The sequence below is a fragment of the Lampris incognitus genome, chromosome 7 (assembly GCF_029633865.1).
Source record: "Lampris incognitus isolate fLamInc1 chromosome 7, fLamInc1.hap2, whole genome shotgun sequence".
Classification (NCBI taxonomy): domain Eukaryota; kingdom Metazoa; phylum Chordata; class Actinopteri; order Lampriformes; family Lampridae; genus Lampris; species Lampris incognitus.
In genome coordinates, this window is record NC_079217.1 from 8,007,247 (window position 1) to 8,017,003 (window position 9,757).

A 9,757-nucleotide genomic window follows, 5' to 3' on the forward strand; every position below is an offset into this window, starting at 1 on the left:
TACTGAAATAAATATGTGGTGACTGGGTTTACAGGAGTAGACTGTGGAGATGAGGTGGAGTTAGGAAGCTGGCTGCAGACTGAGAGCATGGGATCGGTTAGCGGTGTCCAATCTGTTAGTATATAGCATACTAATTAGTATGTAGAATGCAGTATACACCACGTACTACATATGTTATATCTGGCCAGGGCTTACCGTGTGTTCATGAGCAACTGGGAAGTGGGAAAGAGCCAACCTCTGAATGGGAGATTATACCTGAATGCCTGTCGAACTAGGGACATCCAGGCGTCTGGGTGGCGTGGCGGTCTATTCCATTGCCTACCAACACGGATCACCGGGTCGAATCCCCACATTACCTCTGGCTTGGCTGGGCGTCCCTACAGACACAATTGGCCGTCTCTGCGGGTGGGAAGCCGGATGTGGGTGTGTGTCCTGGTTGCTGCACTAGCACCTCCTCTGGTCGGTCAGGGCGCCTATTTGGGGGGGGGGGATAGTGTGATCCTCCCACACGCTACGTCCCTCTGGCAAAACTCCTCACTGTCAGTTGAAAAGAAGCGGCTGGTGACTCCACATGTATCGGAGGAGGCATGTGGTAGTCTGTAGCCCTCCCCGGATCGGCAGAGGGGATGGAGCAGCAACCGGGACGGCTCGGAAGAGTGGGGTAATTGGCCAAGTACAATTGGGGAGAAAAAGAGGGGGAAAATACCCCTTCCCAAAAAAAGAACTAGGAACATCCCACTAGGAAAGTGGGAGGTTTTTGAGAGCTCAGAGATGTAGTAGGTTTGACATCACTCAACATGGCAGCGCTTGTGGTGAAAGGTAAGAAATGTACTTGTACATGTGAACGCTCTCAACTAGGAAGTAGGACGTTCCCAAATGGGAGCTTTCCCAATTCCCAGCTGCCTGATTATTTGAGCAAATGGGAATTTTCCTAAATGGAAACTTTCCCAATTCCCAACTGCCATACCTCATGTCCAGTCATCAGCCCACAGACCCTATGAAAACAGGCAGCTTAAAAACGATACGGGAAACCTGTACAGAGTAATGCAGAAATAGAACGACATTACAGAACTGTTGTAAAGCAGCAACAACTGTCTCCCCTACCTCCAGTGGATGCTCCAGTGTTCTGCGGAGACCCTCTTGAGTTTAGGTCATTCCTGAGAGCCTTTCATCATGCCATTCAATCGAAGACAGAAAGCCCTGCTGACATGCTGTATTACTTGGAGCAGTACATGAGAGGAGAACCCAGAGATCTCATAAGGAGCTGCCAACACATGCCCTCAGATAAGGGCTTCAGTGAGGCAATTAAGGTCTTGAATGACCAGTACAGCAGAGAGTTAACATTGCTACAGCCTACATGGACAAGACCCTTCAATGGCCTCAGATAAACCCAGAAGACGGGATTTCACTGAGCTCATTTTCATTGTTTCTCATAGCATGCTGCAATGTCATGGAGGACATTGAGTACTTGGAGGAGATGGACAATGAAGGCTGGGGCAACTCATCGACGTAATCAACATCATCGCTTACGGAACTACATCGCTTTGCATAACGTGCGGCGGCGCATTGCAATGAAGATTTGAGCCGGATCCCACTGGATCCTGTTCCAGAAATTCAGGTTTGACAGTCTGCGTTCCGGGAACTCCGCGTGGATCCGGCATCACCTGGGCTAAACTGGTCTGTGTCTTGTAATGCTATGCTACTCAAAATCAAAATACATTTTGTCCAGAGTTTGGACAAAGGACCAATGTGGGCTGTGTTGTGTGGGGGCCTGTTCTGGTGATGTTTAGTAAACGGCCCCGTGCCTGAGTAAACAAGTGCTTCCTGCTACATTTGTCCATCCAGACTGCCTAGACGCCCAACAAACAGGAATATGTCAGGCAAAACGTTTATTTTTTGGGTTTGATTTGTTTTGATTAAAACACATGACCAGCCATGAGCACTTCAAACCTTACTACGCACGGGGCGTCTGAGTAGTGTAGCAGTCTATTCTGTTGCCTACCAACATGGGAATCGCCAGTTCAAATCCCCGTGTTACCTCTGGCTTGGTCAGGCGTTCCTACAGACACAATGGGCCATGTCTGCGGGAGGGAAGCCGGACGTGGGTATGTGTCCTGGTCGCTGCACTAGCACCTCCTCTGGTTGGTTGGGGTGCCTGTTCAGGGGGGAGGGGGAACTGGGGGGAATAGCGTGATCCTCCCACGTGCTACGTCCCCCTGGCGAAACGCCTCACTGTCAGGTGAAAAGAAGCGGCTGGCGACTCCAGATGTACTGGAGGAGGCATGTGGTAGTCTGCAGCCTTCCCCGGATCGGTAGAGGGGAGCAGCGACCAGGACGGCTCGGAAGAGTGGGGTCATTGGCCGGATACAATTAGGGAGAGGAAAAAAGACCCTTACTAAGCATAACACTGTAGCTCTCCAGTAGTGGTGGTGTGAATAACGATTCGTTTTTCCTATGATGGGGTAACATGGTGTACTTAAGGATCATGATTTGTGAAGACCTTCTCTACTGAGCTAGTGGGAAATGGAAACATGTAGCACAACAAGGTCAACAATAAGATTCAGAAAACTTTTCGTTAATGTGTGCGAAAAGGTGACAATCTCATCTTCTGTCCACCGCTAGGTCCTCCATCATTTTGCACTTACCGTCTCCTTTTACTACTGGCAGCTGTAGCACCTTTCTCTTTCCAACGCTGTAACTCCACAGCAGACCAAATCAACCTTCTTTCACCATGAGCTATCCCTGAGCCTGCGTACTTGTCCGTCATATCAATTCATCCAAAACAGACAGCAACTGGAGCTTTGCCCTTCGGCAGACAGAGGCACGCCAGATTCTTGTGGTCTGTCCATAAAAATTCAGCTTAATAGTTTAGTCAAGAGCTTGGCCTCTGGGGGGTTTTAGGTCAATAGTTTACCAAGCAGAAGATACCTGACAATCTGTCTTAGCAGAGGACCTGCTCACCAGCCCAGTAAAGGCAGCTGAAGCTGCAGGTAATGAGGAATATGATGGACCCAACAGCTTTAGTGAGAAGCAGTCACAATTAACAAGACAGGTAAGTAGTGCTGACATGTAAAATATTAATAAGAATATTATGATTTGAATTTTCAAATATTAGCAGTGATATGAAAACTATTATATTAATCATAGGGAATTTTACACAATACCTATATATATATATATATATATATATGTGTGTGTGTGTGTGTGTGTGTGTGTGGTAAGGAAAGTGCTCAACAAATAAGGAGCAAAATAATCCAGTGAGTCAAGTAAATTCTTTATGAGACAGTACAAGCCTACTCCACCACCAACATCCAACATCTGAGCATGAGGCAGAGTGGAAGAGATGCCGTTTCGGACTCTGTAAGAGACTAAAGGTGAACGGGGTCAAACCCAGTACAGTGCACATCGCCTACACCCCACAGGCAGCCAAGGCCATAAGTAACAAAGACCAGCACAGCATGTCTTCCACTCTGTCTCGCACCCTGACGTTGGTGGTGGAGTACACCCACAATAGCAACACAGACATGTTCCAGATTGGTCGACCCATAGAGAGCCCCACAGACTTCGTGGTGATGGACACGGTCAGATACTCAGTCAGTGCAGAGCACCATCTCGTGCTTTGCCTGTCGCATCATATGCCAGCGCACACCACCCTACACCGCACGGATCTATGCTGCAGGCTTCAACTCTTCCAAGAACATCTTCCTAGGGGACAAGGCTGCTAAGTGGAAGACCACAGATGGTCAGATGGACGGACTGATGCTCAACGGTGTGTTGGTGGTGATGCACCCACATCATGGTTTTACCCAGGACTCCAAGCCTGTAGGAATGCCCGACCAAGCCGGAGGTAACACGGGGTTTCGAACCCATGATCCCTGTGTTGTTAGGCAACGGAATAGACCGCTACACTACCCAGACGTCCCATAATAATAATAATCTGTATTTACATAGCACTGTTCAAACAGAGTGCAAGGTGCATTGCAGAAATATTAAATAAGGATAACACAAAAAGGAAAGAGTTAAAGGGCAAAATGGACATTAAGCATCAGCACCAAAGCACGATAGACATAGTTGTACCTGTCAGTGGGAACATGCTAGCTTAAATGCTACACGGCAATGTGCAACAGCACAGACCAACCCCGGCACAGCTTCCCCTTCCCCTGCTCCGTCAGTGCACTGCAGGCTGTAAACCGGAGGGTACCGAGGTGGACGTGTAGCACAGCGGTCACAGAGATGATACAGTACCTCTATGGGCCACTGTTTGATCACCGCTTGAAAACGGACCCTTCTCGCTCTCTCTGTGACATTTCAGGTAAGAGCGACGCGTGAAATCTGCCTCGCTGGTTTTCACAGCCTGAGGAAGGTCACGGGCGAACACTGAAGGCGGGTGGTAGCAAGTTCTTTTGTTTTGTTTGATAAACAGAAGATGATTCTGTACATTCAGCCGGCTCCGTCAAATGAAGTGACATTACAAACAAAACTCTACCTGACAAAATACCTCAACAACTGGACTATTGAAATAAATCATCAGCCCTTTGTTCCTCTCATTACCAGAGAACTTCTCTCACATATACTTGAACATCCATGCAGTCAGAGATTAAGAAACAGACAGAGGAAGGTTAAGGAAAACAGACAGACCTGGTGACAGGAGAGGGATGGGGGGGGCTAGCTCAACTTTCCATTCATAAACAAGAGCCCGGGTACACATCAGTACCGTATTCAAAATAATGAAGTAATTATGTAACTCATAAACATCCTAATATGGAGGCTGCAGAACCGACCTACATAACCATCTAACCTGCACCTGATCATGTTCGTTTGCCTTGACGGGAAGACATTTGCTTTTAACAAGATAAAAATGGACAGAAACTCACATTTTCTTAAAGCTTTTGACGGAACTCATTCTGAGAATATTGTCCTGAATTTTGTCCTGTCCACATCCATTTTGATCCATGTACTGAATGTGTCCAAGTGGATGAGGGGTTAAGAGAGACAAGACTGAGATGGTTTGGACATGTACAGACAGGAGGCATATAGACTATAAAGGAAAGAAGGTATTGGACCTGGAAATATACCTGGCAAAAGAAAAAGAGGAAGAACAAGGAAAAGATGGAGAGACCAGATAGAGGAGGACATGAGGAGGGTTGGACTGCGGGAGAGGGATGCGTCAGACAGAAAGCTGTGGAGGGGCGATGTTTGCATGTTCTCCCCGTGTCTGCGGTGGGTTTCTCCGGGTGCTCCGGTTTCCCCCACCATTAAAAAGACATGCATGTTGGGGGTAATACTCCTGTCTGTGCCCCTGACCGAGGCATGATAAGACGACCTGGAGTTGGTCCCCGGGTGCTGCACGGTGGCAGCCCACTGCTCATAGCTACACAGCTAGGATGGGTTAAATGCAGAGAAGAAGTTCCCCACGGGGATCAATAAAATATCTCAAATCAATCAAAAATCCGCCGTGGCGACCCATAAGAAACAGGGAACAAGCCGAAAGAAGAAGAAGAAGACGAAGACGAAGACTTAATGTGTTCAAGTAATCGTATAATATTCTACGTATTATCAACAACTGTTCATCTTAACGATGCACTTCAGTGGCTGATTTAGTCCCTGTTTCAGATATAGGATGAAAACAAAGGCAAATGGGTGACAATAATAATAATAATAATGATAATAATGATAATGGATTACATTTATATAGCGCTTTATCTTGACACCCAAAGCACTTCACGGTGAAGGGGGAAGAAGCTGATCACATCTACCTGTCTGTACACTATGTGCAGTGAATGTAATCCGTGTGTCATCTCTTATTTTGCACTCCATTAAAATCCAAAAATCCCTGTGAGTGAGACTGTTGAATTTTGTGCCCAGCCGTATGTCTACATGGCACACAAACCCAATCTACACAGAATCTCCCGGCCATTGTATTGCGGCTTAGGTACCATGACACCTATTGGATCGCTGCCTTGCCACAGCCATCGCTAAATCTGTGTAAAATCTCGGTGGACAGTTGGCAGCAGCGGGGTTAAGCCTTTAACTCTGCCACAGTTCAGCAGTGCATTGATTAGTCTGGATGGATGGGCTGCTACCATAAGGCCCACAGCTCCCTGAGGGGGGAAAGTTTAGTGTGTGTGTGTGTGTGTGTGTGTGTGTGTGTGTGTAGTGAGGTGAATGTGCGTGCTGTGGAGGAGATGATCAGGGCTGGATAAATTAAACCGGAGTGACTGTGTGTGTACATATAGACAACGCATTAAGTCTGTGAAAGTGCAGGTACATGTGTACGTGTGCGTGCTGAGGCGCCGCGTCTCGTGATATGTTTTCTGTGCCCGGCTGTGTTCACGCCCGGCAGCGGGGCGAGACAAGGCGTGCTCCATGTCTTAATGGAAAGAGCATGTAGAAGCTGCAGAGGCCGCGTGGATGCATTTGTGCAGCGGCTGAATTTGCAACCGTTGTCCTTTAACCTTCGTTAGCTTCAGATCCAACTATCCGAAGCCCCCCCCCCCCCCCCCAGTCGCCGGTCTTGTCTGTCCTGCAACGCTCTCAGAGATAAAGGATAGTGCATAGCTGTTTCTTAGGTTGCTAAGCTGCCTCTCCACACTCTAATCTTATTATCCGCCCAAGCTGGCTTTAGAAGCAAGGGAGCAGGCGATCCACAAAAGTCGTACGCAAGAACACGTCATAATATGACCGCTGTGCTTTGATTTGGGAGACAATTGCATTAACAGAGAGGGACGGGACAGTTACTAAGCTACGGAGGTATGCAGCTAGAGGTGCAGTTTGATGAAAGACCTCTTTCCATAAGCTCTCTACTGTTTTTGTTTACAGGCGACAAGCTATTTCTTCAATATTCGGTGCTACGTACTTCAAAATGAGCCAGAGTCAAATCAACATACAAAGCGTTAACCTTTAAATTTAAGGTGGACTTCTTCAGAAGCACTCGGGTGGGGGGGGGGGGTCTCTCGACTAAAACTAACCCTGTGAAACTTGATTTCACAATATATTTCATTATGTTGTATCATTCTGCATCATTAAAAATGACAAATATTTTAATGGAACAACACTAATACGTACAAGTAAGATGATTTTGAAAGAATTTCATCAACAAGTAAACCCACACCTCTCCAACCATTCCCATCACTAAGGTTGAGTGATTGTTTATTGTCCTGACACACAACATTTTGGCTTTTTAAGGAAATCAATGAACTGTGCAATGGTGATGGACAGGTTGGAATGGTGATGGACAGGTTGGAATGGTGATGGACAGGTTGACGGACACGATCAGGCAGGAGTTTCTGTGGACTATGATGTTTGCGGATGACATTGTGATCTGTAGTGAGAGTACGTTGCAGGTGGAGGAGAGCCTAGAGAGGTGGAGGTATGCACTGGAGAGAAGAGGAATGAAAGTCAGTAGGAGCAAGACGGAATACATATGCATGAACGAGAGGGAGGACAGTGGAATGGTGAAGATGCAAGGAGTAGAGGTGATGAAGGTGCATGAGTTTAAATACTTGGGGTCAACTGTCCAAAGTAACAGGGAGTGCAGAAGAGAGGTGAAGAAGAGATTGCAGGCAGGGTGGAGTAGGTGGAGAAGAGTGACAGGAGTGATTTGCTACAGAAGGGTACCAGCGAGAGTTAAAGGGAAGGTTTACAAGATGGTTGTGAGACCAGCTATGTTATATGGTTTGGAGACGGTGGCACTGATGGAAAGAGGAGGCGCAGCTGGAGGTGGCAGAGTTGAAGATGCTAAGATTTTCATTGGGAATGACGAAGAAGGACAGGATTAGGAATGAGGACAGCTCAGGTTGGACGGTTTGGAGACAAAGCAAGAGAGGCAAGATGGAGATGGCTTGGACATGTGTGGAGGAGAGATGCTGGGTATATTGGGAGAAGGATGCTGAATATGGAGCTGCCAGGGAAGAGGAGAAGAGGAAGGCCAAAGAGGAGGTTTATGGATGTGGTGAGGGAGGACATGCAGGTGGCTGGTGTGACAGAGGAAGATGCAGAGGACAGGAAGAAATGGAAACGGATGATCCACTGTGGCGCCCCCTAACGGGAGCAGCCGAAAGATGGAGGAGGAGGAGAAGAACAAGAAGAAAAAGAAGAAGACTATAATCCATGAAATGGAACAGACTGATAAATTGCAATTATCAGAAAAAACAAACACACATGACTAATTGGTATACAACAGTACAAGTGTGACGATAATACATTTGGAGCTCTCTGATGCGTTATAGTATTTCAGTTTTGTGCATTAGAATATTTCAAATAAAATATTTGTGTTTCCTTTCAAATATTCATAACAGCCATATGTGAAGTGCTCAGTTTTGGAGATTTTTTTGCAGAACTTGCAGATGCTGACATTTTATTTTTACAGATTTGTTGCTGTAGAACGTCCTTCATGATTATGTTAACCAAAAAATAGTTAGGTCTGTACAGGACTGTAGCTATAAATGCTGTTCAACTGTTTTGTACAATGTGGTGGTTTCAATACCTCCCTCCATCACACACACACACTCACATATACACACACACACACTATTGCCTCCAATATCCCCAGAAGCTCGTGCAAACACGCACACCGTCGCCACAAAGCACTAAACTGATTAAAATTGCTTTCTCCCACTGTCTTAAAGCAAATACAGAGGAAAGGCTCTTCTTGGAAGTGGAGCGGCTTCCTCTTGCTAGCAGCTATTGTCCAGGATTTCAACAAAACCAATTAGGTCTAAGTGTTATAGAACGATTGCGCCCCGCCCCGACTGGTCTCCTCTAAGAAAACACATCTGTATCTGGAACAGGGTGGAACGTTCAAACTGTGATAATGTCAACACACACACACACACACACACACACACACACACACACACACACACACACACACACACACACACACCAAATTAGATGCCATTAGATGCCGCTTGCTTTCTGATGTACTTTGTGTCTTTGATTTTGCAGTTGGTTTTGGCTTTCTGGAACGTACCATTTACTTGGGGAAGTTAAACCTGCAGCTCACACAAGCAGGGCTGCAAAATGATAACCCTGATTATTTTGCATCAATATTGTGATCACACTACAATGCTGTGCCTGCAAACATTCACAGATCCTCTGTGAATAGCACACATGGCCATTGTAACTCTAGTTAATGGTCACGCCTATTTGCATATGACGCTGATGGTTGGTTTGGGTCGTTATGCCACTGTATTATTTATAAGGGTGGGGATACCTACAGTCAGTTGAGACTGTAGAGGACACTTATGCCCCTTTTCCACTGCATGGTACCTGCTCAACTCGACTTGACCGGACTGGACTCTCGTCTGTCTGTTATGTCTATGTTATGTCAGACCTGATGGAAGTGTTCAGTTTAAGATTTAATCAGCCAATTTAACTTTTGAATGCATGAAAACTATAATTCAAACGCTTCAATATTGCCAAATTACACAATTACTAATTGTAAAAACATAAAATCCCCAATTTATGATCGTTTAAAATTAGCCGGTGGGGTGTCCAGGTAGCATGGCGGTCTATTCCATTGCCTACCAACACAGTGATTGCTAGTTCGAATCCCTGTGTTACCTCCGGCTTGGTCGGGCATCTTCTCTCGGCACAGTAAATCTTTAGCTTGAGCATTTGTGTTGTTGTTTTGCATCGTCCTCAAACTCATGCCATCAGGAAATCTGCATGGGGACAGTTTGGGTTTGAACGTTTCCCCGTAACAATACTTTAAACCCCCGGCGTAACAATGATATTTTCTGCTTTTCATCTAATT

The 9,757-nt window shown here is 46.3% G+C and overlaps 1 pseudogene; it reads left to right on the plus strand.

Annotated features, from left to right (window-relative positions):
- The first annotated feature begins 797 nt into the window (after nt 1–797).
- LOC130115868 (E3 ubiquitin-protein ligase pellino homolog 1-like) lies at nt 798–4,381 on the plus strand (annotated as a pseudogene).
- Nucleotides 4,382–9,757: the final 5,376 nt, after the last annotated feature.